The 27037-nt window shown below is 52.5% G+C and overlaps 1 long non-coding RNA gene across 4 annotated transcripts in view; it reads left to right on the top strand.

The window, feature by feature from the left end:
- The window catches only part of LOC146805550 (uncharacterized), a 229738-nt gene that overhangs the window by 139976 nt on the left and 62725 nt on the right, over nt 1–27037 (top strand). For 2 of the 4 annotated variants that reach the window (XR_014967475.1, XR_014967478.1), the window contains exon 6: nt 15608–15873. The exons of the other annotated variants lie outside the window; for them this stretch is intronic. This is a non-coding gene — a long non-coding RNA (uncharacterized LOC146805550). The remainder of the gene's footprint in view (nt 1–15607; nt 15874–27037) is intronic. 4 annotated transcript variants of the gene reach the window in all.

Below are 27037 nucleotides of genomic sequence, written 5' to 3' on the forward strand. Positions count from 1 at the left end.
GTAAACAGCTGGCTTAACACGCCCTCTAGAGTTTAGCCTAAAGACTACTCGTATCCACGCTACTAGGATAGCTGGTCTATAAGGTTGACTTACAACCAATCATCAATAAGGGTCGTTTGGAATGATACACAGTGATCACTAGAATAGTGAGCACTACATATCAGGCCAACTTCTCACATTGGTGAGCAGCGGTTGGGATTTGAGCTTGCTGTTGTTTTACCACACACGTATCCTAAGAATATCGCAGTGAAAGATCACATAAGTACCCAGGTACATATAACTTAACTTAGAATACTCCGAGTTCTACTGAACCGGCTGTTGTAGTGTAACAGGGCTTAGCACACCCTGACTACAACTCTTAGCAAGGGATCAGTAGGTAAACCCATAGTGTAGGTAGGTGCAACACTTACACCTCACTAGAAAAGCATGTCGATCCACGGAGAGTCTTCGCAGACTCCCTTAGTGGTCAGTGACCCTCCACAGGTCGTGTCACGATATGCAACTCTTAGCTTCAAGGAGATGCGACAACTGTGTGCCTCCAGGAAGCTAAACCAGGGTTCTAACCCTACCATCGCAATTCTGATAGGTCTCTTAGAGGCGTACGATGCTAGGAGGTCCTCTAACACAGGTCCCCCCAGTGCAGATGGGAACATGCCGCCCTTAGAGGGAACCCTCGGTGACCCAGACCTCGACCTCCACACAGAGGACGAGGACGAGTTGTCGGGAGACGAGGCAGACAAAGGTCCAGTGGTAGTCGGCAGGCTTACGAGGACCAACTTAAGCAGGCATGAGAATGGAGCTGGGGGAGCCCCGGGCCCACGCTCAAGCAGGCTTAACCTTGGGAACGGATGAGCTAGGTCTCTCTCCAGAGGCTCTGGCAGATCGGTTCATACACATGTCTCTCAGGCATCTTCTCAGAGAGGAATGACTTCCCCTCAGAGGAGGGAGCATGAAGCGAAGATGCGGGAGGTCAATCTGAGGATCGAGCGGGAAGAACTTGCCCTCGCCAAAGAAAGACTTGCCTTGGCCCGAGAGCAGAAATTAAGTGGGTTAGATCCCGCTGGTGGCAGCATTCTCAATAGAGAGAAAGACAGGGGTATAGACACTAGACACCTGAGTAAAATAGTGCCCCCCTTTAAACAAGGGGACGACATTCACAAGTGGATAACTGCCTTGGAGAGGGCCTGCACTGTCCAGTGCGTCCCCCCAAGTCAGTGGGCAGCTATACTGTGGCTTTCCTTTGAAGGTAAAGGAAGGGACAAGCTCCTCACTACAAGAGCTGAGGATGCTAACAACTACCAAGTCCTGAAGAACACACTGATTGATGGGTTCGGCTTAACCACGGAACAGTACCGGGTGCTGTTCCGGGACACCCAGAAAATTCAGTCTCAGGATTGGGCTGACTTTGTCGATTGTGCCACTAAGGCTTTGGAAGGCTGGTTGCTGGGTAGCAAGGTTACTGATTACACAGGATTGTACAATCTTATCATGCGAGAACAGATTTTAAATAACTGTCAGAACCAATTGTTGCATCAGCACCTTGTCGACTCGGATCTGACCTCTCCCCAAGAATTGGGAAAGAAGGCGGACAGATGGGTCAGAACAAGGGTCAAGCAGAACCAGAATCAGAACCAGGGTGGTCAGAAGAAAGCAGACCAAAAGGGTAACAAGAACGAACAAAATGACCAGAAGTCTTCGACAGGTCCCCAACAAACCAAAGAGGGTGGGGGTCAGGCTTCACAGAAGAAGAAGACTCAAGAAGGCCAGTCAAAAAGGTGGTGCCAATACTGTAAAAGTAAGACTCACTGGTTTAGTGAGTGCACCAAGAAAGGAGGGCAAACTCCTACCACTGCAGCCCCTAAGGCACCTGCGCCCCCTAGTACAGTCAGCAGTGGTAGTGCGCCTCCCAAGGCATTAGTTGGGTTAACCTTGGGAACCGAGGGGAGTGACGACTTAGTCGGCACGCTCACTCAGGCCGTCCTTGTCTGTACAGGGGATATGGATATGTCCCCTGATGCCAGTCCCAATACTTTGGGCAAATACAGGCAGACACCTTTGATAAATGGAAGAGTGGCTCAGGCCTACAGGGACACGTGTGCCAGTGTCACCATGGTGACGCCTAACTTCGTGGACCCTGGACAGATCATGCTAGGTACCAGTTACCTAGTGACCAATGCCAGCAACGTCACTACCAATCACAGTATGGCAGTTGTTGATTTCTCCTGGGGAGGGGTAAGTGGCCCGAAAAAGGTTGTGGTTAGTTCAGACCTCCCCGTAGAATGTCTGTTGGGCAATGATTTGGAAACGTCACAATGGTCAGAAGTGGAGCAGAGGACTCACATGGAAATGTTAGGTTTGCCAGCACATGTCCTTGCTGTGACCAGGTCACAGGCCAAAAGATGCCCCACTGAACAGGTGCTGGATCCTGGAAGAACGGACCAGACACCTTCCAAGAAAAGGAGCAGTAAGGGTAAGGCTTCGCCTTCCCCCTTGCCCCAGGTCGTGGATCAAGTCTCCGAGGAGGCTGACCTTAAAGAACTGAGGGAAACTGAGCCGCAAGAGCTTGAACCTGGTCAGGTTGAGTTTCTGGGCTCAGGGGGACCCTCCAGGGAAGACCTGGGGAAGGCACAGTTAGACTGCCCCTCACTTGAACCCCTCAGACAGCAGGCCGCTGCTGAGGCTGCAGGGAACGCCACAGGTACCCACAGAGTGTACTGGGACGATGGACTCCTGTACTCTGAGGCAAGGGACCCCAAACCTGGTGCGACCAGGAGGCTGGTCATCCCCTTGTCTCTGAGAGGTTTCCTTCTCACCTTGGCCCACGAGATTCCCCTTGCAGGTCACTTAGGCCAGAATAAGACTTGGGACAGAATTGTTCCACACTTTCACTGGCCCCACATGTCCGAAGATACGAAGGAGTTTTGCCGCTCCTGTGTCACTTGCCAAGCCAGTGGTAAGTCAGGTGGCACGACAAAGGCCCCCCTCATACCACTACCAGTGGTGGGGGTACCCTTTGAACGAGTGGGGATCGACATTGTCGGACCAATGGAACCCCAGACGGCATCAGGGCACAAGTTTATACTGGTGGTGGTGGACCACGCCACCAGGTATCCTGAAGCTATTCCCCTTAGGACCACTACGGCACCTGTGGTGGCACGGGCCCTACTTGGAGTGTTCTCCAGAGTGGGCTTCCCTAAGGAGGTCGTCTCAGACAGAGGTGCAAACTTCATGTCGGGATATCTGACTGCTATGTGGAAGGAATGTGGTGTCAACTACAAGTTCACCACACCCTATCACCCACAATGCAATGGGCTTGTTGAGAGATTCAACAGGACCCTAAAAGGGATGATTCACGGACTACCTGAAAAGCTTCGGCGGAGATGGGATGTCCTGATACCCTGCCTCTTGTTCGCCTACAGAGAGGTCCCGCAGAAGGGGGTTGGCTACAGCCCTTTTGAGCTTCTGTTCGGACATCCTGTAAGGGGACCCCTTTGTTTGGTAAAGGAAGGATGGGAGAGACCTCTCAGAAAGCCGGCATCAAACATTGTGGACTATGTACTCGGTCTCCGCTCGCGGATGGCGGAGTACATGGAAAAGGCGTCTAAAAACCTGGAGGCGAGCCAAGAATTACAGAAAGCTTGGCACGACCAAAAGGCTGTTCTGACTGTGTACCAGCCTGGACAGAAGGTGTGGGTGCTGGAGCCAGTGGCCCCAGCAGCACTCAAAGACAAATGGTCTGGGCCACACACGATCATTGAGCAAAAGGGAGAGGTCACCTACTTGGTAGACCTGGGAACTCCCCGGAGCCCCCACAGGGTGCTCCATGTAAACAGGCTCAAGGCATATGTCGACAGGGAGGGCATGGGCTTGCTCATGGCCACAGATGAGGGACAGGAGGAGGAGAGTGACCCTCTCCCAGACCTGCTCTCTCAGAACCCTGACGATGGATCAGTAGATGGTGTTGTCTTTTGTGGCAGCCTCTCTGGACATCAACAAGAGGATTGTAAACAGGTTCTTCAATCCTTTCGACATATGTTCTCTCTGACACCCAGTCAGACCAAGTGGTGTACCCACGAGGTCGACACTGGGGACAGTCTGCCCGTAAAGAGTAAAATCTATCGGCAACCTGATCATGTCAGAGACTGCATCAAGACAGAGGTGCAGAAAATGTTGGAGCTGGGAGTCATTGAACCCTCGGACAGCCCCTGGGCTAGTCCCGTAGTGCTCGTGCCGAAACCTCACACCCAGGGCGGTAAGAAAGAGATGAGGTTTTGCGTGGACTACAGAGGTCTCAATGCGGTCACTAAGACCGACGCCCACCCGATACCAAGAGCAGACGAACTTATCGACCGGTTGGCCTCGGCCAACTACTTAAGTACGTTTGACCTGACAGCTGGGTATTGGCAAATCAGGTTAGCTGAGGAGGCCAAGCCCAAAACAGCATTTTCTACCCCGGGTGGGCATTATCAGTTCGTGGTAATGCCCTTTGGTTTGAAAAATGCACCTGCCACCTTCCAAAGGCTGGTGAATCGAGTTCTCACTGGGTTGGACGACTTCTGTGCGGCGTATCTGGACGATATCGCTGTCTTTAGCTCCACCTGGGAGGATCACCTGGTCCACCTGAGGAAAGTGGTAGAGGCCCTGCAGAAGGCAGGCCTCACTATCAAGGCCACCAAGTGCCAGATAGGGCAGACACAGGTTGTATACCTGGGCCACCTTGTAGGTGGAGGCCAGGTTCAACCATTGGAGAGCAAAATACAGGCCATCCAGGACTGGGCTCCTCCAACCACCCAGACTCAGGTTCGAGCTTTCTTGGGCCTGACTGGTTATTACCGGAAATTTGTCAGAAATTATGGATCCATTGTGACCCCGCTAAACGACCTGACATGTAAAAAGATGCCAAAAAAAGTTCAGTGGACAGCAAGCTGTCAGAAGGCATTCGATGACCTAAAGCAGGCCATGTGCACAGCACCTATCCTAAAGAGTCCAGACTACTCCAAACCATTCATTGTCCAAACAGACGCTTCGGAGCTGGGTGTGGGAGCTGTTCTATCGCAACTGAATTTTGATGGTCATGACCAGCCCATAGCTTTTATTAGCATGAGGCTGACCCCCAGAGAGAAGAATTGGTCAGCTATTGAGAGGGAGGCCTTTGCTGTGGTTTGGGCCCTGAAGAAGTTGAGGCCATACTTGTTTGGCACTCACTTCAAGATTCAGACCGACCATAAGCCCCTCTTGTGGCTAAATCAAATGAAGGGTGAAAACCCCAAACTACTTAGGTGGTCCATTTCCCTACAGGGGATGGACTTCACAGTGGAGCATAGACCTGGCACTGATCATGGCAATGCAGATGGGCTCTCCAGGTATTTCCACTTAGAGCAAGAAGACTCACCTGGTCAAGGTTAGCTTATTGTCCCAAAGTTTGGGGGGGGGTCATGTAGGAGAGTAGGGTCTGCAATCCTATGATCACCCAGATTTTTTGCTTTTGCTTCATTGGTTTACGACTTTCTCCGGCTGTGGGCCTGCCAATCAGACCCACAGCCTAGCTGTTCTCTCTCGAAATTAACACACATGTACGTTAGGTGCATCCACTAATTGGAACTGGGTCGCCTTGTCAGTCCCTGTCTCAGCATGCCACAGGTATCCAGGGCATCGGTGTACCCAGGGCCTACCAGGGGCTGAAGCATGTATTATGCCACCCCTGAAATGGCCGCCCAAATCTGACACAACTGGCTGCACGACAGCTGGGGCCACGTGGTGTAATCACCCGTTGCTGTAGGTGTAGTATTCCTACACCTAAACCCTAAAATGGACACATGGATTCCTATCAGTCACTCCTATGGCAGGCCTTATCAATCCTGAAGGCAGAGTGCAGGGAGTCATGTGGGATGGTGCTCTGGCGCGAGCTGAGCCCGTCGGCGGCTTGCGGAACCAAGTCCTAAATAGCCGTTCCATGGTGACGCGGGCCAACTACTTTTAATGCATTTGCTAACTTTGGCCTCACATCACCTATACATGTCGAGTAAGGTGTCATACGAATGGGAATCCGAACCCCTCGCCAGTTCTGGTGACGGGGTTAGCATTCCCCCCTTTTAGAGGGACACGACATGGAAGTAACCTTGAACCCCGGTTAAAGTTGACTCAAGCCTCAGCATCACAAAATGGATGCTGCCACCAGACACAAGTCTGACCTCCTGCTGCTGGGGGACCTTCCAGCAAGGGGAGCTTGGACAAAGGGTTTCCTGTCGAGGGCGGTGTTAGCACCGTCCCAGACAGGGTTTGTGTATCCCAGGTAGGCAGGGCTGAAAAGGAAGGTGACTGCAAGTGGCACCCCGGTGCTCACTGTGCATAGCCCGGCTCAAACCAGTTTCGGGGGCACACCAGCCCCTGAGCTGGCGCGAAGCCGGACAAAGGTTAGGGGTGTAACCACCCCCCTCCTGGCTCCACCCATAGGTAGAACCTAGTCACGGGCCAGCCCCTTTTCTTAGAATAAAGGTAGGAGCGAGTCCCCTTCCCAAATTGGATAATCAGATAATCGGATAACTCCGAATCACGAACCACTTTCCACGAAAGGAACTCTTGACTATTTCTGAAGACTCTCCCTTGTGGCTAAGGAGTAGCCACCCTGCACCAGCAGGCACCACCTAAGCGCTTGCGGTTTGCTGTAAGTCTCTCCTACGGATCAAGACTGCCCAGCTCGACGAGACCCAAGTCCCTGCCATCTCTGACCTTTTACCTACCTCATCAGCCCAGCTGAGAGACGTAGGTGTGACGAGACCTGCGGGACCGGCCATCTTCAGAACCTGCACGACGCTTATCTAGCACGCCCACCGAGGGACCCTCGAGTGAGTGCACCTAGGGTTTGAGAAGCCCTAACCCTGAGCAGCTCCAGCATCGAAGTCTGCCTCCCCAGCATCCCCGAGATCTGCGTGGGGGCCCTTCCGCTCCTTGTTGTTCACCGCGTTGTTCGACCACTTGCCGACCGGCTTGTGGCCCTCTTCACGACGCACCACGATTGTTTCATCACTAGTCTGGTTGCTCCAGACTGGCTCTTGCTCCCCTTCAACAGAGGAGTACCACGGACCCACCTGGTCCACTCCCGACGCCATCTTGACTCCCCCGCTTGGGTTGCCTCTGCCAAGATCCGCTGCCCCTTCCTGGGCCCAGCACCATCGACCGCAGACACCTTCGTGGGACAGCTCGCCCTCCATCCTGGTCTCCGCCGCGCCTCCTGGTCCGAGGAACAGCCGAGTCCGACGTCACCCACTCACCTGGTCGAGGTGACTTCAGCCGGTACCCTCCTGGTACCCACACGATCGCTGGCTAGCGGTTGAGAACTGAGTCCCCTCTGCTTTCAGGTTTCCTTCATCACCGATCCAGGCTTGGATCGCTCTGAACATCATCACTGGTCGTCTGCCAGCAACTTCTTCTTTCAGGCTCCTGAGACTACACGAGGACTCCCGACATCTTGCCGAACTTCACGCAGCCGCAGCCTCCGGGCTAGGTAACTCGAGCATCTCGGTGCTCCATCGCAGGTTCGCTCTACAAGTGTCCAGTTCCTTTTTTTCGTTTAGTCCCACTGATCGGATCACTCCGGAATCAGTACCTCCAGACTCTAACCATTCGCATTTCACTGTTAGTGTAGATGGTTTCTCGTGCCCCTCGGGCATTTGTGTAAATTGTGCAACTGAAGTATTTTCCTAAGAGTTTTGTAGTGTGCTTAGCTCCCTGACTCATAAAGAGCCAGGGTAGTCTTGTTATAAATAAATATCCTTTTATTTTCATAACAACTTGTGTGGTGTCCTTTCACTTGGTGTTCAAGGGGTATATGTGATGGTAAACAGCTGGCTTAACACGCCCTCTAGAGTTTAGCCTAAAGACTGCTCGTATCCACGCTACTAGGATAGCTGGTCTATAAGGTTGACTTACAACCAATCATCAATAAGGGTCGTTTGGAATGATACACAGTGATCACTAGAATAGTGAGCACTACATATCAGGCCAACTTCTCACACACACTCCTTCCACATTGCAGTCAAATATCCTGACATGACGTTGGCACCTCTGTCAGAAATAACCTCCTTTGAAAAGCCCACTCTGGAGAATACTCCCAGTAGGGCCCTTGCCACAACAGGAGCTGTTGTGGTCCTCAGGGGTATAGCTTCTGGATACCTGGTGGCATGGTCCACTATCACCAGTATGAATCTGTGCCCAGATGCTGTTTGGGGGTCCATTGGTCCTACAATGTCTATCCCCACTCTCTCAAAGGGAACCCCCACCACAGGTAGTGATATGAGGGGGGACTTTGTGGTGCCACCTGATTTGCCACTGGCTTGGCAGGTGACACAGGAGCGACAAAACTCCTTGGTATCTTCTGACATGTGAGGCCAGTGAAAGTGAGGGACAAGTCTGTCCCAAGTCTTATTCTGGCCTAAGTGTCCTGCAAGGGGAATATCATGGGCCAAGGTAAGAAGGAAGCCTCTGAAACTCAATGGTATGATCAACCTCCTTGATGCACCAGGCTTGGGGTCTCTAGCCTCTGAGTACAGTAGCCCTTCATCCCAATACACTCTATGGGTACCTTGAGCATTCCCTGCGGCCTCAGCAGCAGCCTGCTGTCTGAGGGGTTCAAGAGAAGGACAGTCTAATTGTGCCTGCCTCAGATCTGCCCTGGAAGGTCCCCCTGTCCCAAGAAACTCAACCTGATCAGGTTCCAGTTCTTCTAGGACAGTTCCTTCAAGGCGCTCAGAATCATCCTCCTGTGAGGGCTGATCCACCACCTGAGGCAGGGGGGAAGGCACAGCCTTTACCCTACTGCTCTTTCTCTTGGGTTGTGTCTGGTCCATTGTCCCAGGATCCAGCACTTGTTCAGTGTTACACTTTTTGGCCTGTGACCTGGTCACAGCAAGGACATGTGCATCTATCCCCAGCATTTCTGCATGGGTCCTATACTCCAGTTCAGACCAAACTGAAGATTCAAGGTCATTTCCCAACAGACACTCTACAGGAAGGTCTGAACTTACCACAACTTTCTTGAGGCCAGTTACCCCTCCCCAGGAGAAGTTAACAATTGCCACACTATGGGAAGTAGTGGCATTGCTAGCGTTGGTCACTAGGTAATTCTCACCTAGCATGATCTGTCCAGGGTCCACAAAGGCAGGTGTCACCATTGTGACACTAGCCCCAGTGTCCCTGTAGGCCTGAGCCATTCTATGGTTGATAAAAGGAGTCTGTCTGTACTTGCCCAGGTTACTGGGACCCACAGTAGAGGACAAAGCTATGTCCCCATCACAGATCAGAACAGCCTGAGTAGGTATCCTGACTAGGCCAGAATCCTCCTCAGTTCCCAGGGTTAACCCTACTACACCCTTTTCCTGGGAACCACCACTTACAGCTGGACTAGGGGGTACAGTTGCCTTAGGGGCAATGGTGGCTGGGGGCTTATCCTTTTTGGTGCACTCACTAAACCAATGTGAGTTTAACTTACAATAGTTGCACCATGGTTTCTTTTGGCCATCTTTCTTCTATCCTTTTTGGAACCACCCTCCCCCTGAGCCTTTTGGGGGCCTGGTGAAGACTTCTGGTCTTTTTGTTTCTGATCATTACCCTTCTGGTAGGCCTTTTTCTGATCACCGCCCTCATTCTGGTTTTTCTGCTTAACTCTAGTCCTGACCCACCTATCTGCCTTCTTTCCCAATTCCTGGGGAGAATTTAGGTCAGAGTCAATCAAGTGTTGATGCAGCAGCTGGTTTTGACAGTTATTAAGGATTTGTTCTCTCATAATCAAATTATACAATCCTGTATAGTCCTTAACCTTCCTACCCAATAACCAGCCTTCCAAAGCCTTAGTGGCACAATCTACAAAGTCAGTCCAGTTCTGAGTCTGTGTCTTCTGGGTATCCCTGAACAACAACCTGTATTGTTCAGTGGTTAGGCCAAACCCATCAATCAGAGCACTCTTCAGGACAGTGTAATTGTCAGCATCCTCATCACTAACTGTGAGGAGCTTGTCTCCACCTTTCTGTAAATGTAAATGTAAATGTAAATGTCTTGTAAAGCGCACTGCTGCCCTGAGGCGTCCTGGCGCTGTAGACCGCTGGGGAACCCATCCTGGCTATCCCTGTGAGATGGTCCCTCCAGGGTATCTCCAAGGTGAAACCAGGCATCCCCAGCGAATGTGGGGGGCCGTTGTGGAGATGAGGCAAGCTAATGCCCAGAGTTGCCGAGTGTGTTCCTGGTTAGAGTAGGTACCGAGGCGAGAATTATCGAGTCCGTTTTGACCCTGGTCCATGACCCTGCCGCGTCGGGAATTGAACCCTGGTCCCTGGCCGATTCTCTGCTTACGGATCTGCCGCCTCTAACCAGTGAGCCACACTTCTCCACAGAGAAGGAGAGCCACAAGATAGCTGCCCACTGACTTTGGGGTACCTGCTGTACTTTGCAGGCTCTCTCCAAAGCAGTTATCCATTTGTGGATGTCATCACCACACTTGTAGGGAGGGACAATCTTGCTCAGGTTTCTATTGTCATAGGTCCTGTCTCTATCCTTAGGGATATTGCTGCCACCAGTGGGATCTAACCCACTTAACTTCTGCTCTCTGGCCAGAGCAAGCTTCTCTTTGGCATGGGCAAGTTCTTCCCTCTCAATCCTCACATTGGCTTCCCTCATTCTGGCCTGATGCTCTCTCCTCTGTGGAGAAGTCATTCCTCTGTGAGAAGAGGCATTGGAGCTATTAGAGACATGGGAGTGGATGGATTCCCTTGAAGGGGATCTTCCTCTCCTGCTTCTCTGGTTAAGTCCACTTGAGGGTCTGAATGGGGGGACCCCAGTCAGACTCCCATGTAGGCTTAAGTTAGCCTGGCTAAGTCTCCCAACTTGAACCTGGCTGTCTACCTCATCTTCTGAAGTCCCATCTGACTCATCTGTAGTGGGTATACCCTCACCTGTACCTAGGGTACTAACCTGGGAGGCCCTCTGAGCATCATACTCCTATAGGATCTCCACTAGCTGAATGAGGGTAGGGTTTGAACCCTGTTTTAACTTTCTGGAGGTACACAATTGTCTCATCTCCTGAAAAGTTAGGGTATCATATCTAGAGGGGATCTACCCCTCCTGAGAGAGAATCAACTTGATCTCCTCTCAGAGACATGATCTAGTGAGGGTGTGGTGTGTGCACCTACCTACACTAGTTGTATCTACTAAACCTCTCTAGTAGTTGTAGTCAGGGTGTGCTAGGCCCTTCAACCTACAACAACTGAGTCCAGTAGGACTTAAGTATTTATAATCTATGTTATATGTACCTAACAATATCTGTGTGATCTTTCAATTTAGTATCTCAAGATTACAATGGTATTACAACAGCAAGCTCAGATCCCAACCGCTGCTCACCAATGTGAGAAGTTCGCCTGATATATGATGTCACTAATTCTAGTGTACACCTTGTATCAGTCCAAACAACCCTTATGGTGATTGGTTGTAAAGTCAACCTTATAGACCAGCTATCCTAGTGGTAGTATGAACAAGAGCAGTCTTAGGCTAAACTCTGTATGGCATGTGAAGCCACCTGTTACACCATATGTAATCCCTTGAATACCCAATGAAAGGACACCACAACAGATATATATAAAAACAGAATGTATTTATTCTAGTCAAACCCTCAGCACTCTTTATGAGATTCGAGGTAAGTACAACACAGTCTTATTTAAGCATACATTAAGTCATTCAGGAAAGTAATACAGTTAGGCCCTAGGGGCCACGCAAACCATATACTAAGTAAGTGGTATAAGAACCACTGTCACGAACACAGGATAGGCCTAGGCCTAGGGAATCGCTGGGGCTACACTATACTACCAAAGGTTAGGAAGTGGGAGGCCCACGGGATTCAGGTGCAGAGTGGAAACACTCACGCGTAATGCGTAAAAGTCTATAGAAATAGTAGTTATTAGAATTTAACAGTTTTAGGACACTTTTGGAATAGCTAGGAAGTCGAGACTTGAAAACTAGACCCTAGGATAGTCAATACCCTTGTGAGCACCGGAGTACTCAAGTTACCTAGCCCACGGGCTGCGGGTGCATAGGTGTGAACTTGCGTCGGGTCTCGTCATTGATTCATATGGATGCCTGAAGGAAAGTCGCTGACAGGCAGTCAGTGAAGAGTGTCCGGTGGATCCCAAGGATGGAATCAAGAAGGAAGGATACCTGCAAGCAGAAGGGACAGAGTCTAGGTCACCAGCCAGGAGCCGGGAAGGAACCAGGAAGGAACCAGGCGATGTCGTGCAGACACAGGTGAAGAGGTGAAGCTTGTCGCAGCAGCCACGGGTACCAGGAGACGTCGAGGACGACCAGGACCAGGAGGCGAGCTGTCCCACGAAGGCTCTTGCTGTCGATGTCGAGTTAGGACGCAACAAGCCTTGACAAGCGGAACCCACGCAGGATGGAGAACTTGCTTCTGGTGCAGACCAGGAAGGTCTGGGGTGCTTCTCTTTAACAGAGGAGCGAGTGCCAGTCTGGAGGAGCCGGACCAGCAAGATGAAATCACAGGTTCGTTGTCGCAGAGGTCACTAGCCGACGGGCCAGCAACCGGACAACACGTCGAGCAACTCAGGTGCAGAAGGGCCCCACGCAGAACACGTGAAGTCTGGGGAGCTGATCTTCTTTGCGGATGGTGCTCGGGATGGGGGCTTCTCAATTCCCCAAGCACAGCCTCGAGGAAGCCTCAGAAGTCACGCTAGTCAGGTACTAGACTAGCACGACCACTTTTCCCACGTCGTCGGTCCCACGTCCCTCGTCGCCTCCACGGGTCTCAGCTTCGCTGCAGATGTGGATCTGGGTCAGAGGTGTCTGGAAGTCTCGGTGCTGGTCAGTCTCTGCAGTCGTCCCTCGAGGGATCAGTCGCAAAGCAAGCAGCGGTCGCTGGATGGTGCCTGGTTGCCCAGGGTGGTCACTCCTTGGCCACAAGGGAGATTAATTCAGTCTTCTTCCTGAGGTTGAATGTCGAAGGTCCAGAGTTTCTGTTCAAGTTGCAGATTCAGGTTAATCTAATTTCTGCAGGGCTCAGCTACCTACTGATATACTGGGCTAGTGGGCTGGGCTACCTGCAAGGTCCCTCCTATGGGTGGGACCAGGAAGGGGAGAGGTTACACCCCATTTCCTTTGTCCAGTTTCGCGCCAGAGCTGGGGCTGGAGTGCCCCAGCGCCGGTTTGAACTGGACTATGCATGGGACACCTTGTGTGCCCCAGGCAGTGTCTAGTTTCTTTCATCCCTCCCTGCCCCAATACACTAAGTCCTGTCTGGGATGGTGCTCGCACCTCCCATGGCAGGAAACCTATTGTCCAAGCCTCCCTCGCTGGAAGGACTCCCAGCAGCAGGAGGTCAGACTTGTGTCTGTGGCAGCAGCATCCATTTTGTGATGCTGGGGCTCTGGTTAACTTTAACCGGGTAAGTAGGTTTCAACATGTCTTCTCCCTCTAGAAGGGAGGAATAATATCCTCATTGCCAGAAATGGTATGGGGGTATTATTCCAAAGTGTTAGACACCTTACATGACATGTTTTGATAAAGCCAAACCATAGTTACCATAACCGTTTAAGATTATAAGGTACTTTAAGAGAATATGGTAGGCTATATCATAGAACAGCTATAAGGACATGGTTCCGAAAGCTGCAGACAGGCTCAGCTCATGCTGGAGCACCATCTCACATGTTACCAAGCACTCTGCCTCCAGGATTGTTAAGGACTGCCATAGGAGTGGCTGATAGGTACACATGTGTCTATATATAAGGTAGGTATAGGAATACTACACCTAAGCAAGGAGTGATTACACAACCTTGCCCCAGCTGAGTGATCAGCCAGTTGTGTCATAATTGAAGGCCAGGCCAGGGGTGGCACAATACATGCTGCAGCCCCTGGTAGGTCTAGGGTACACCTATGCCCTGGGTACCTAAGGTACACTATGCAGGGGCCAATAAGGTGATCCTAACCAATTGGGTTATGCACCTAAAGTACATAGTATAAATTTAGAGAGAGAACAGCTGGGCTGTGGGTCTGATTGGCAGGCCCACAGCCACATCTAAGTCGAAAATCAGTGAAGCAAAAGCAAAAAGTGGGGGTGAACATAGAAAGCAGACCCTACTCTCCTACACCTTTCACATCGGGCAGTTTGTTACGTTGCCCATCTTCTTTCCGCCTCCGCATCCCTCGAAAGAGGAAGAGAGGCTCCACCGTCTGGACCCAAAACGGGTGCTATCCTTTTATTTGGACCGCACCAAGCAGTTCCGGGTGGATGACCAACTCTTTGTTGGCTACGTGGGCGCTAAGAAGGGGTGGGCGGAGCACAAGCGTACCATCTCTCGGTGCGTTGTTTTGTGAATCAAGACCTGTTACTCCTTAGCTAAAAAGGAACATCCTGTACGGCTGAGGGCCCATTCCACTCGGGCCACAGCGGCGACGACTGCCCTGGGCCGGGGAGTCCCCTTGTAGGACATTTGTCAGGCAGCAACATGGGCTTCGCTGCACACGTTTGCCAAACATTATTGCCTGGACAGCCAAGTCCGGAGAGATGGCTTCTTTGGCCATTCTGTTCTCCAGGTGTGATCTTGGTTTGCAGACCCACCACCGGGGTTGGTATTGCTGCGGTATCTATTCTAAGGTGAGGAATCTAACTAACGTGTTTCTTTCAGATGAACAAGTTACTTACCTTCGGTAACGATATATCTGTAAGAAACATTAGTTAGTTAGATTCCTCACTGACCCACCCATCCTCCCCATTCTGCGAACCGATATCAGGGCCCTAGAATTTTTTGGCACCAGTGTCGGTCTCTTGCATGGCTCTGCGTTCCTGGCGCGGAAAGCTATGTACAAGAACTGACGTCAGCGTGCAAGGGCGGCGTCTAAGTACTCCGACGACGTCATACCGGCGCACGATGCCGATGACGGATGCGGAGCCGCAGACGACGCCTAGCGACGCGCAAGGGTATTGCTGACGAAAATCTTTCCGGATCCAGCCTGACGCCTGGGGATATTCTGAGGTGAGGAATCTAACTAACTAATGTTTATTACAGATATATCGTTACCGAAGGTAAGTAACTTGTTCTTTAGCTGAGATATTCATGCATTGTATGTCTTAAGTTAGCATTTGCTGCACCATTTTATATTCAGCTGCCATTTTCAGCAATGTTTGAAACAAACTTCTGTCTAACTCTCTATGCCCAGCTGAAAGCTGCTGCGATAGTTTTTAATTCTCCAAGGTTGAGCTTCACTGTACTAATGAATACATTGTCCTTGTCTGTACATACCTTTCCCATTAGATAGGCCTGTTCCCACCCTTAGAGTGGCGGGAGCAGGCAGAGTGACCTTGGCGCTGAGATTTCCAGTCAGGGCGTGTCTCTGTGGATTCTGAAACTGTACATAATGTATCACCATGCTTGCTAAAGTCAGTCCCTTTGCAGCAATCTCAGGAGGCTGGTCAGACTGGACTCCACTCAAGTGCACTTGGATAAAATATACTTGGTTTGTATTCTCTACTGTTTGACTGACTCTTCATTTGTATGGAAGGCTGAGAGTTGGTCGCAAGTGACCCAGGTGGCCCTAATCGTGTCACTTCCTTTAGTTGGTGCCCAAACAGAGACTCTATCGGGTGACCCATCCTTGCCCGCGGACGGGTGAAGAGGTCGGGCCACGTCGGGTTGGACGAACAGACCAGACATCCCTGCATGAGAGAGTCCTGAACTCGCAGCTGCCCTGTCTGTCTGACCGGTCGGTGCCTCACACACAAATCATCCAGACTGGGTCCTGAACGACAAAACCCTTGGATCTGACCATTCGGTCCGAAGAGTCGGCAGTGGAGAAAAAATGTGTTTGCCCTATGTGCACCAGGTGAGTTTGCTTGGATACTTTGTGAATATGGTACCATTTTGGCTTGGATTTGGTGCGGTTTGAGGACCACCTTTAGGTTTGGTGCAGTTTTGAGGATCGGTTTTGGCACAAAGTGTTTGTGAGCACTTTGCCCGGCAACATAACGATTCTGATGGATACATCTGCCAGTGGATTCCTCACCTTGTGAATATCCCCTGCGCCAGCAACATTCGGAAATTTTTCGTAGCTCTCCACGCCGACGAGGACGACGTCACAATAGCATGGCTCCGCACCCGGCTCCGCTGATGTCACTGGAGCCATAAGAGAGCCTTGTCGGCGTGATGACGTCAGTTCCCTTTTTCCACGCCGTCGACGCTAACGTTTTCTGGGACTCTCCGTAGCTTGTCTAGTTACTTTGTATTTCTGGATTGTGTTTCTGGTCTTCTCTTGTTTCTTTCCTGAAGATGTCGTCGAGGAATTCAGGGTTCAAGCCCTGTAGAGAGTGCGGAGGACATATGTCCATCACGGATCCTCACAAAGATTGTGTCTGGTGCCTGTCGTTGGATCATGACGTCGAGGGGTGCTCTTGCAGCCGTAAGATTAACCCGAATGCTTTAAAGGAGAGAGAGGCCAAACTGTTCATGGTGAAGATGAGGAAGGAGAAGAGAGGTCGAAGGTGATCGAGGTCCAGGTCCAGGTCCAGGTCGGGTTCGAAGTCGACGTCGGTTCCTGCTTCAAAATCAAAGAAGCATAAGAAGAAGAGGCACGGCTCTCAACGTCGTTCATATAAGGAGACGGCTCCGAAATCGACTTCTCCAGTTCCTCGGCATCGTAAGAACTATGTTTCTCCTTCTCCTTCGGTTTCGAATCCGGCTTCACCTGTTAGTCCGGCTTTGCCTGCAGCTTCTTCGGAGCGTTCTCCAGCTCCGGCTCCATCTCCGAAGCCGACGCATTCTCCGACTCCGTTGGAAGAGGCTCCGGTACCTGATGAGTCGTCGACTCCATTGGCTCCACCATCAGCACCGATTGGCTCGAGTCCGGTAATGCCTCAGCCTAAGCCTTTATTGGGCCCTTACCCACCTTTCCCTGGCCCGGGTCAAGACCCATCGCATTACTTGAATGCCATGTATGGTGTCTTTACAAGAGCAATGTACCCCTCTGGAGCACCTTCGGGTCCCATGGGTCCAATGGCCTTTAATTTGGGGGTTCCTCAGGCCTATGCTCAGGCTCCCTTTATGTCATTCCTTCCAGCGGCGCCGTCCTGGCATTTCCTGGCACCGAGGACGTCGACGCCGTTCCCTTCATCTCCAGCTCCGTCAGCTCGTTCTCGTTCGGCTCAGGCTGTGCCTCCGGATCCATGTTCGACACCGGCACCGGCTCCATCGGAGTCGTGTGTGGCGCTGTCGACGCCGGTTCCGAGGATAAGATCCAGGCGGGAGGCGCAGAGGATTTTGGAAGAGCAGAGGTATCGGGCAGAAGAAATGGAGGAAGGTGAACTTCAAGAGTCAGATGTCTTATTTGAAGACTTAAGGGAGGCAAATGGCCTTGATATGTACCCAGAATGGGAGCTTTCTCCTCCTTCAGATGCTCCCTCTAAGGATGTGGTTTCTTACCACACAGTTATAAGGAAGGCAGCGGAGCTCTTAGACTTGCAGCTCCCAACGGCTGAATTTAAGTCCAATATCTTGACGGAGGTTCTTCATTCTCCCTCCACTGTAGTAGAACCTTTGCTTCCTTTCAATGATGCCATCACTGAGCCAGTTATGGAGGTTTGGCGTAAGCTCTTTTCGGCTCCAGCAGTGTCAAAATCTGTTGCTAGGAGGTACAGGGCGGCTCCAGGAGATTCGGACTTCCTAACATCCCATCCTTCTCCTGAAAGCCTGGTGGTTCAAGCTGCCTGTTCGAAGAAGTCTTCTGGAGCATTTCCTCAAGTTCCTGGTGATAGAGAGTCAAAAAAGCTTGACCATTCAGCCAAGAAGGTGTTCTCCTCGGCAAGTATGGCCTTGAAGTCCACAAATGCCACCTGTCTTTTGGGCTGTTACATCCACGCCCTAATGGACTCTGCAAAACAGCTAGCTCCTAAATTGTCTGAGGAGAACAGGCAGAATTTTAATGAGGTCTTGTCGGACACTCAAGCAGCTGCACGTCAAGTTATTCAGAGTGGTTTGGACACTGCAGACTCTGTTGCCAGGATCATGGGCTCCTCGGTTGCCACAAGAAGAAGTGCTTGGCTTAAGTCGTCGGAGTTCTCTCCAGATGTGCAGGCAACACTTCTAGACCTACCCTTTGATGGTTCTGGACTGTTTGTAAAGAAAGCAGATGCAGCCTTGGAAAGTTTCAAGGACAGCAAAGCCACAGCTAAGTCTCTGGGCCTGCAGGCGCAGCCTAGAGGTTCCTCTTACAGAAGGTACAGAGGTTTTGGGAGGTCGTCCTTTCGTACCTACAGGCAGCCTCAGCAGCAGCAAAATACCCTGTATAAGACCTACAGGGGCAAGAACAGAGGTCGTCCACGAGGTCGTCAGCCCTCCTCTTCCTCCTCCTCTACCTCCCTCCCTCTTGCCACAGCAAAGCAGCCGTAGATCCACCATTCTGGATCATGTTGGTCCTGTGGGGGGTTCGCTTACCCATTTTCTGCAAGATTAGGAATCGGTCACTACAGGCCTTTGGGTTCCTAATCTTGTGGAAAATGGGTATGCTCTTCCCTTTCGGGAATTCCCTCCAAATTACCCTCCTTGCCAAGGTGCTTGCTCGGAGGACCACCTTCTTCTCCTGCAGGAGGAAGTCCTAACATTACTGAAAAAAGGTGCGATAGAGGTGGTTCCAGAGCGGGAAAGTGATCAGGGATGTTACTCCTGGTATTTCCTGATACCCAAGAAGGATGGCAGGCTATGTCCGATCCTGTATCTCAGGATCTTGAACCTTTTTCTGAAGCAGGAGACGTTCAAGATGCTCACCCTTGCGCAGGTTCTTCAAGCGCTGCAACAGGAGGACTGGATGGTGTCGATCGACTTGCAGGATGCGTATTTTCATATTCCGATCCTGGAGTCGCACAGGAAGTATCTCCGTTTTACAGTAGGGTCGCAACATTATCAGTTTGCGGTTCTCCCATTTGGTCTTACTACTGCACCTCGAGTCTTCACCAAGGTGATGGCAGTGGTGGCAGCCCATCTCAGAAGCTCGGGGATTCCAGTTTTCCCCTATCTGGACGACTGGCTGATCAATGCAGAGTCGCCAGAGAAGGTGCTGCATCATCTGCAGGTTACAACTCAGCTGTTGTACAAATTGGGTTTCTCGATAAACGTGCCCAAATCTCACTTGGTGCCCTCTCAGCGCAACCTGTTCATAGGGGCGGTACTGGACACTACTGTGTGTTGAGCATTCCCAGCTCCACAAAGGATTCTCGACATACAGGAAATGATTCTCTTGTTTTACAATGGAGAGGTCGTTCCAGTCCTGAAGGTCCTTTGCCTGCTCGGTCTGTTTGCTTCCTGCATTCTGTTGGTCAACCATGCATGCTGGCACATGAGGCTGCTCCAGTGGTGCCTCCGCAGCCAGTGGTATCAGCACAACAGAGATCTCAGGGAATCTGTGAGGCTCTCTAGAGAAGCTGCTGCGGATCTGTCTTGGTGGAGCGTGGAGGGCAATCTGTCTCAAGGAAAGCCCTTACATTTACCTCCATCGGTGGCCACAGTGATAACGGATGAATCCACTTTAGGGTCGGGTGCGCATCTGGGGATCTGGAGATCAAGGGTCTTTGGTCTACAGAGGAAAGGTTGCTTCACATCAACCTTTTCGAGTTGTGGGAGATACGTTTGGCACTCAAGGCCTTCCTCCCTTCCCTTCACGGTCAGTCAGTTCAAGTCCTGACGGAAAACACTACCGCGATGTGGTATGTCAACAAGCAGGGAGGAGTGGGGTCGCATTGTCTCTGCAGAGAAGCTCTGCGTCTCTGGTCCTGTGTTCAGGATCATCAGATTTGTCTGATGGCAAATCATCTGGCCGGAGTTCCGAACGTGCGTGCAGACAGTCTCAGTCGGCAGTTCTCTGCCGACCACGAGTGGAGGCTCCATCCGGGGGTGGTTCGTCATGTCTTTCGGACGTGGGGAACTCTTTGGGTGGACCTGTTTGTCACTCATGAGAATGCTCACTGCCCGTCATTCTGCTGTCTCCAGTATCCGATGCAGGGAGCTTTGGGGGACGCGTTTCAGTTGAGATGGGACTCACATCTCCTTTACGTGTTTCCTCCCATACCCTTGACTCCTCGGGTTCTGATGAATATTCGCCAAGACCGTGCCCAAGTCATATTGATCGCCCCGGATTGGCCAAGAAGGGTGTGGTATACAGATCTTCTCCACCTCTCCTCGTGCCCTCCGCTCCGTCTCCCTCTCAGGGCAGACCTCCTCTTGCAGTCACAGGGGCAGGTTCTACACCCCCACCTCCAGAGCTTACACCTTCATGCCTGGAGATTGAACGGGGCAACCTGAATTCTTTTTATCTCCCGCCTGACGTGGTGGACGTGATTTTGTCTGCCCGGCGTCACTGCACCAAGTCTATCTATTTCTATAGGTGGTCCAAATGTGTCCGTTGGTGTGGGGAGAAGTCTATTGACCCTTTGAAGGCTCGTTTATCCAACATCCTTCAGTTTGCTCTCTCTCTAGCTCAGCAAGGTTTTGCTGTAGCTACTGTGAAGGGTTATTTATCGGCTTTGTCGGCATTCCTTTGCTTGCCAGATCAGCCGTCCTTGTTTAAATCACCTATTGTGTTACGGTTCATTAAGGGCCTTACCAACAAATTTCCACCCACTCCATTTATTGTGCCTCAATGGGACTTAAATCTTGTCTTAACTTACTAGATGGGTTCTCCCTTTGAACACTTGCACAAGTGTCCCTTAAGGCTATTGTCTTTTAAAACAGTTTTTCTCATTGCCATTACCTCGGCAAGGAGGGTAAGTGAGCTTCAAGCTCTGAGTTCGAAACCCCCGTTCTTGACCATTCCTGCTGAAAGAATGGTACTCAGGACCAGGGATGCTTTTCTGCCTAAGGTGGTAACTCCTTTCCATCTGGGGCAGTCCATTACCCTTCCTACCTTCTATCCTCCCCCTCACCCTTCCAAGGAGGAGGAGCGGCTTCACCGCTTTGACCCTAAAAGGGCAGTGAGTTTCGAGTGGATGACCAGCTCCTCGTGGGCTTCATTGGCTGCAGAAAAGGCAGAGCAGTGCACAAGCACACCCTTTCCAGATGGATTATCTTGGACATCAAGATCTGTTAGTCTTTGGCTGGTAATGAACCTCCAGAGGGTATAAGGGCTCACTCTACCAGGGCAAAGTCTTCTACATCTGCCTTATCTAGAGGTGTTCCTGTGGAGGACAGTTGTAGAGCGGCAACTTGGGCCTCCCTCCACACTTTCGCGAAGCATTACTGCTTAGATTCCGAGGTGAGGAGGGACAGACACTTTGCACGTTCCGTCCTTCAGGACTTTTTGGTTTAGAAGGGTGGACACCCTCCTCCAGGAGTGGGGACTGCTGTGGGATTCTATTCACAAGGTGAGGAATCCACTGGCAGATGTATCCATCAGAAGAACAAGTTACTTACCTTCGGTAACGCCTTTTCTGGTGGATACAGTATCTGCCTGTGGATTCCTCACTGACCCACCCGTCTCCCCGTTGTCCACCCTTGTATTCGTACAGTAGTGATAATGTGATAAAATCTATTTATCTGAAAGAAACACGTTAGTTAGATTCCTTACCTTAGAATATCCCCAGGCGTCAGGCTGGATCCGAAAATATTTTTCGTCAGCAGTACCCTTGCACGTTGGTAGGCGTCGTCTGCGACTCCTCGTCCGTCGTCGGCGTCGTGATCGCCGGGGTGACGTCGTTGGAGTACTTAGACGCCGCCTTCGCGCGCTGACGTCAGTTCTTCTTTTTTCCGCACCAGTAAGCGCAGATCCGGGAAGAGCATACCCTTAGTCACTTTTTGACTAACTTTTTGGACATTTTTGTCTCCCTTTTCTAGTCAACTTCGACTCCTGGTGCCAGTAGGGATGCCCGGGTTCAAGCCGTGTGACGCCTGTCACCGACTGATGTCGGTTACCTACCCCCACCATCTGTGTCTCTACTGCCTTGGGCCCGACCATGATGAAAAGTCGTGCCCCGACTGCCGGGCCTTGACCTCGAAGGCTAGGCGGGAGCGGTCCCGCAAGCTCCTCGAGATCTGGCAGTCGGCTCTGCGCCGCTCGAGGTCCCGGTCGATGAGGAGGTCGAGGGACTGGTCGCGGAACCGGAGTCATCACCGCTCGTCGGGCGCGAAGTCCTCGCATTCAGGTAAGTCGAGGCACAGTAAGAAGAAGTCGAAGAAGCGACATCGCTCTTCTGACTCCCCTTGCCGGTCACGCGACTCGGCTGATGGTTCGGGTGGCACCACACGTGCGGCTCCGTTGGAGCCGCAGGAGTCCCGTCCGGCCCCATACCCTCGGGTCCCTGGCTCTCTTGCGACTCAGGGCGAGATTCGGGACTTCCTCGTGGCCATGAGGAATCTCGTTCCGCCGTCGAGGCCTGCCGGCGCGCCTCCGGGCCCCACAGGCCCGACTGGGGGGTCTAGCGAGCCAGCAGGTCTCCGTGGGATCCAGGCCTGGATCCCGGTCGACACCGGTTGATATTACGACCCCTCCGCCGGCGCCGACCCCTATGTTGCCGCCCACGGCACCATCTTCGGACGAAGCCGTCCCTAGTTTCAGCCCCGGTCCGGGTCCAGCGTCGGAACGGCGCCTCCCGGCGCCATCTCCGGTGCCGATGTATGAGCATTTCATCTACAACCTGGCTCCGTCCTTTCTGCCTGTTTACCAGGAGACGGATGAAGGGGAGAACTGGGAGGGGTCTGAGGACCCTCTGGCACAACAGTGCCAGTTAAGTCAGGACTGAGCAGACGAGCTGGGGGATGCCAGTGGTCTCGACACTTCGCCTAACACTGGCTTCATCTCTCCTCCTTCCGTGGCTATGGAGGAGGGTGCAACTTATTATGTGGCGCTGCGCAGGGCTGCCGAGGCCCTACACCTGGAGCTCCCTGCAGCGGCCGTGAGGACTAACCTCCTCACTGAGGTGCTTCAACCGCCAGTAAGCTCTTCGGAGCCTCTACTGCAGTTCAATGAGGCCCTCACTGACGTTCTGATGGGCACCTGGTCGAAGCCCTCCACTGTCTCTCCTGTTGATCGGAACGTGGCCCGGTGCCACCGCCCTGTCTCTGGGCGACCCCAGCTTTCTGTTGGTACACCCCACCCCTGAGAGTCTGGTTATCCAGGCCTCTACGTCCCAGACTGCCTTCCCATCCGCTCCTCCGGATCGGGAATCCAAAAGGTTGGAGCAGTTTGGTAAGAAACTGTTTTCCTCCCTCACTTTGGGGTTGCGGTCCATTAATACCGCGTGCCTTTTGGACCGTTACACCCACTCCTTGTGGGATACGGTGGTGGACGTGCTGCCCCAGTGTCCAAAGGAGGCCAGGACACGGCTCGCCCAGGCTCTTGCTGAGGGGCGGGATGCAGCACGCTACTGCATTCTATGTGGACTTGACACCACGGACTCACTGGGTAGAGCGATTGCAACGACTGTGGCGATTCGTCATCACGCCTGGCTGAGGTCCACGAACTTTTCAGGGGATGTCCAGAGCACCCTCATGGACATGCCCTTCGATGGCCATCGCCTTTTTGGCAACAAAGCGGATAGTGCGCTGGAGCACTTTAAGGACTCCAGGGCTACGGCCATGTCCTTGGGCCTCTCGGTCCGTGCCCGCAAACTTCCGCTTTTCGCCCCTTTCGTGGCCAACGGAGGGGCGCCCCCGCACGTCCGTCCAGCCACAGGCCTCAGAACCAGCCTCAATGGGGTCGCGGACGTGGATTCCGCCATGGTGGAGCAGGGGGACAGAGAGCCAGTCAGTCCACATCTGCTCCCGCAGCATCTGTCTCAAAGCCTTCCTAGTCCGAGCTTTCAGGCCCATTCCACACCAGTGGAAGGGAGAGTTCGCCATCACCTGCTCCACTGGCATACCAACACGTCGGACAGGTGGGTGCTGCAAATCATCCGAAGGGGCTACTCCCTCCCCTTCGAGGCGACCCCTCCAGCCATGCCACCACAGTACCACCGCTTGTTGGGGGATCACTTGCAACTTCTGCAGGAGGAAGTTATGGCCCTCTTGGCCAAGGGGGCCATCGAGCATGTTCCTGGGCCAGAAGTAGGACGGGGTTGTTACTCCCACTACTTTCTGGTTCCCAAGAAGGGCAAAGGGGGCCTACGCCCTATCTTGGACCTCAGGAGCATCAACGCCTTCCTCCGGAAGGAGAGGTTCAAAATGCTGACTTTAGCTCAGGTTCTGGCTGCCCTAGACCCTGGAGACTGGATGGTAGCGTTGGACTTGCAGGACGCTTATTTCCACATCCCCGTCCTGTCAGCCCACCGGCGTTACCTGCGGTTCATGGTAGGCCACGAGCACTTTCAGTTTACCGTGATCCCCTTCGGCCTCACCAGGGCCCCTCGGGTGTTCACAAAAGTGATGGCGGTGGTCGCAGCTCATCTGCGCAGATTAGGGGTTCCAGTCTTCCCCTATCTCGACGACTGGTTGTTGAAGGCGGGCTCGCCCCAGGCAGTCATCTCCCACCTCCGGACTATGGCTGACCTCTTGCATTTGCTGAGGTTCTCCATCAACGTGCTGATGTCACATCTGAGTCTCTCCCAGAAGCTGCTTTTCATCGGAGCGGTTCTGGTCTCGGCGCAGTTTCGGGTCTATCCTCCCGAACAGCGGGTTCGGGATATTCAGGCTCTGATTCCGATCTTTCAGCCTTTATCCCGAGTTTGGGTCAGGTTGGTTCTACGTCTGCTGGGTCTGATGGCCTCCTGCATCCTGCTGGTACATCACGCCAGGTGGCGGATGCTGGCTCTGAAGTGAGACCTGAGGTTCTCCATCAACGTGCTGATGTCACATCTGAGTCTCTCCCAGAAGCTTTCCCTACCCCAACCGGAGCACGTAGTGGTGACGGATGCGTCCCTCCTGGGATGGGGGGGCCACATGGGAGAGGCGGAGATCAGAGGCCTCCGTCTCCGGCGGAGTCCCAGCTCCATATCAATCTATTGGATCTGTGGGCGATCCGGCTTGCACTGAAGGCATTCCTTCCCTCTGTCTGGGGAAGTGTAGTGCAGGTGTTCACGGACAACACCACCGCCATGTGGTATTGCAACAAACAGGGCGGGGTGGAGTCGTGGACCCTTTGTCAAGAGGCTCTGCGCTCCTGGATATGGCTGGAACATCAGGGCATCACCCTGGTGGTTCAACACCTGGCGGGCTCTCTGAACGCCAGGGCGGACGAACTCAGCCGCCGGTGCATGATGGATCACGAATGGCATCTGAACTCAGACGTGGCGCAAGGCCTCTTACTGCAGTGGGGAGAGCCTTGGTTAGATCTATTCGCCACCGAAGAGAACGCGCAATGTCAGCAGTTCTGCGCGTTGGAGTTTCCAAGACGGCACTCGCTCGGGGACGCCTTTCGTCGCGAGTGGAGTTGCGGTCTGTTGTACGCTTTTCCGCCTATACCACTTCTGCCCAGAGTGCTGAAGAAGATCAAGCGCGACCGGGCCCAAGTCATCTTGGTGGCTCCGGATTGGGCACGAAGGTACTGGTATCCCGTGCTACTCAGTCTGTCAATCGATCCCCCGATACGACTGCCTCTTCAGGAGGACCTTCTGTCGCAGCAGCAGGGGACGGTCCTCCACCTGAACCTGTCCAGTCTCCACCTCCATGCGTGGAGATTGAGCGGCGACAGTTGATGCCATTTGACTTGCCTCCTGAAGTCTGCGATGTGATTCTGGCAGCCAGGCGTCCCTCCACAAAAACGGTATATGCCTGCTGGTGGAACAAATTTGTGGCATGGTGCACAGCAAAGGCTGTGGATCCCCTTTCCGCCCCTCTTTCTGAGGTTCTCCTCTTCCTTCTTTCCATGGCCCAGCAGGGTTCTGCTCTGGGCACCCTAAAAGGTTATCTTTCTGCTATCTCTGCCTTCTTACGGCTTCCTGATCAGCCTTCTCTTTTCAAATCCCCTGTTGTCTCTCGTTTCTTCAAGGGCATTACTCACATGTTTCCTCCTGTCCCCTTCGTAATGCCTCAGTGGGATTTGAATCTGGTCTTGACTTTTCTGATGTGCGCTCCTTTTGAGCCTCTTCACAATTGTCCCATTCGTCTTCTGACTCTTAAGACTGCTTTCCTGGTAGCCATCACCTCGGCTAGACGGGTGAGTGAGCTCCAGGCTCTATCGTCTAAACCTCCTTTTCTTTCTGTTCATCCGGACAAGGTTGTCCTCCGGACTCGTCCTTCCTTTCTTCCGAAAGTGGTGACTCCCTTTCACATCGGGCAAACTGTCACGTTGCCCACCTTCTTTCTGCCTCCGCATCCTTCCAAAGAGGAAGAGAGGCTCCACCGTCTGGACCCAAAACGGGCGCTGTCCTTTTACCTGGACCGCACAAGACAGTTCCGGGTGGATGATCAACTTTTTGTTGGATACGTGGGTGCTAAGAAGAGGAGGGCTGTACACAAGCGGACCATCTCGCTGTGGGTCGTATTGTGTATAAAAGCTTGTTACCACTTGGCGAAAAAGGATCCTCCTGTAGGGCTGAGGGCCCATTCCACTCGGGCCACAGCGGCAACTACTGCCCTGGGAAAGGGAGTCCCCTTGCAGGACATCTGTCAGGCAGCAACGTGGGCCTCGCTGCACACGTTTGCCAAACATTATTGCCTGGACAGCCAAGTCCGGAGAGATGGCTTCTTTGGCCGTTCTGTTCTTCAGGACTTTCTGTTGTGATCTTGGTACGCAGACCCACCACCGGGGTTGGTATTGCTGGGATATCTATTCTAAGGTGAGGAATCTAACTAACGTGTTTCTTTCAGATGAACAAGTTACTTACCTTCGGTAACGATGTATCTGTAAGAAACGTTAGTTAGATTCCTCACCGACCCACCCATCCTCTCCTCCCCGCTCACCGACATCTAGGGTTAAGGTTATCCGTTCCTGGCGCGGAAAGCTATGTACAAGAACTGACGTCAGCGCGCGAGTGCGGCATCTAAGTACTCCGACGACGTCATCCCGGCGCACGACGCCTACGATGGACGCGGAGCCGCAGACGCCGCCTAGCGACGGGCAAGGGGTATGTGTG

This window comes from Triturus cristatus, chromosome 8 (genome assembly GCF_964204655.1).
Source record: "Triturus cristatus chromosome 8, aTriCri1.1, whole genome shotgun sequence".
Classification (NCBI taxonomy): Eukaryota; Metazoa; Chordata; class Amphibia; order Caudata; family Salamandridae; genus Triturus; species Triturus cristatus.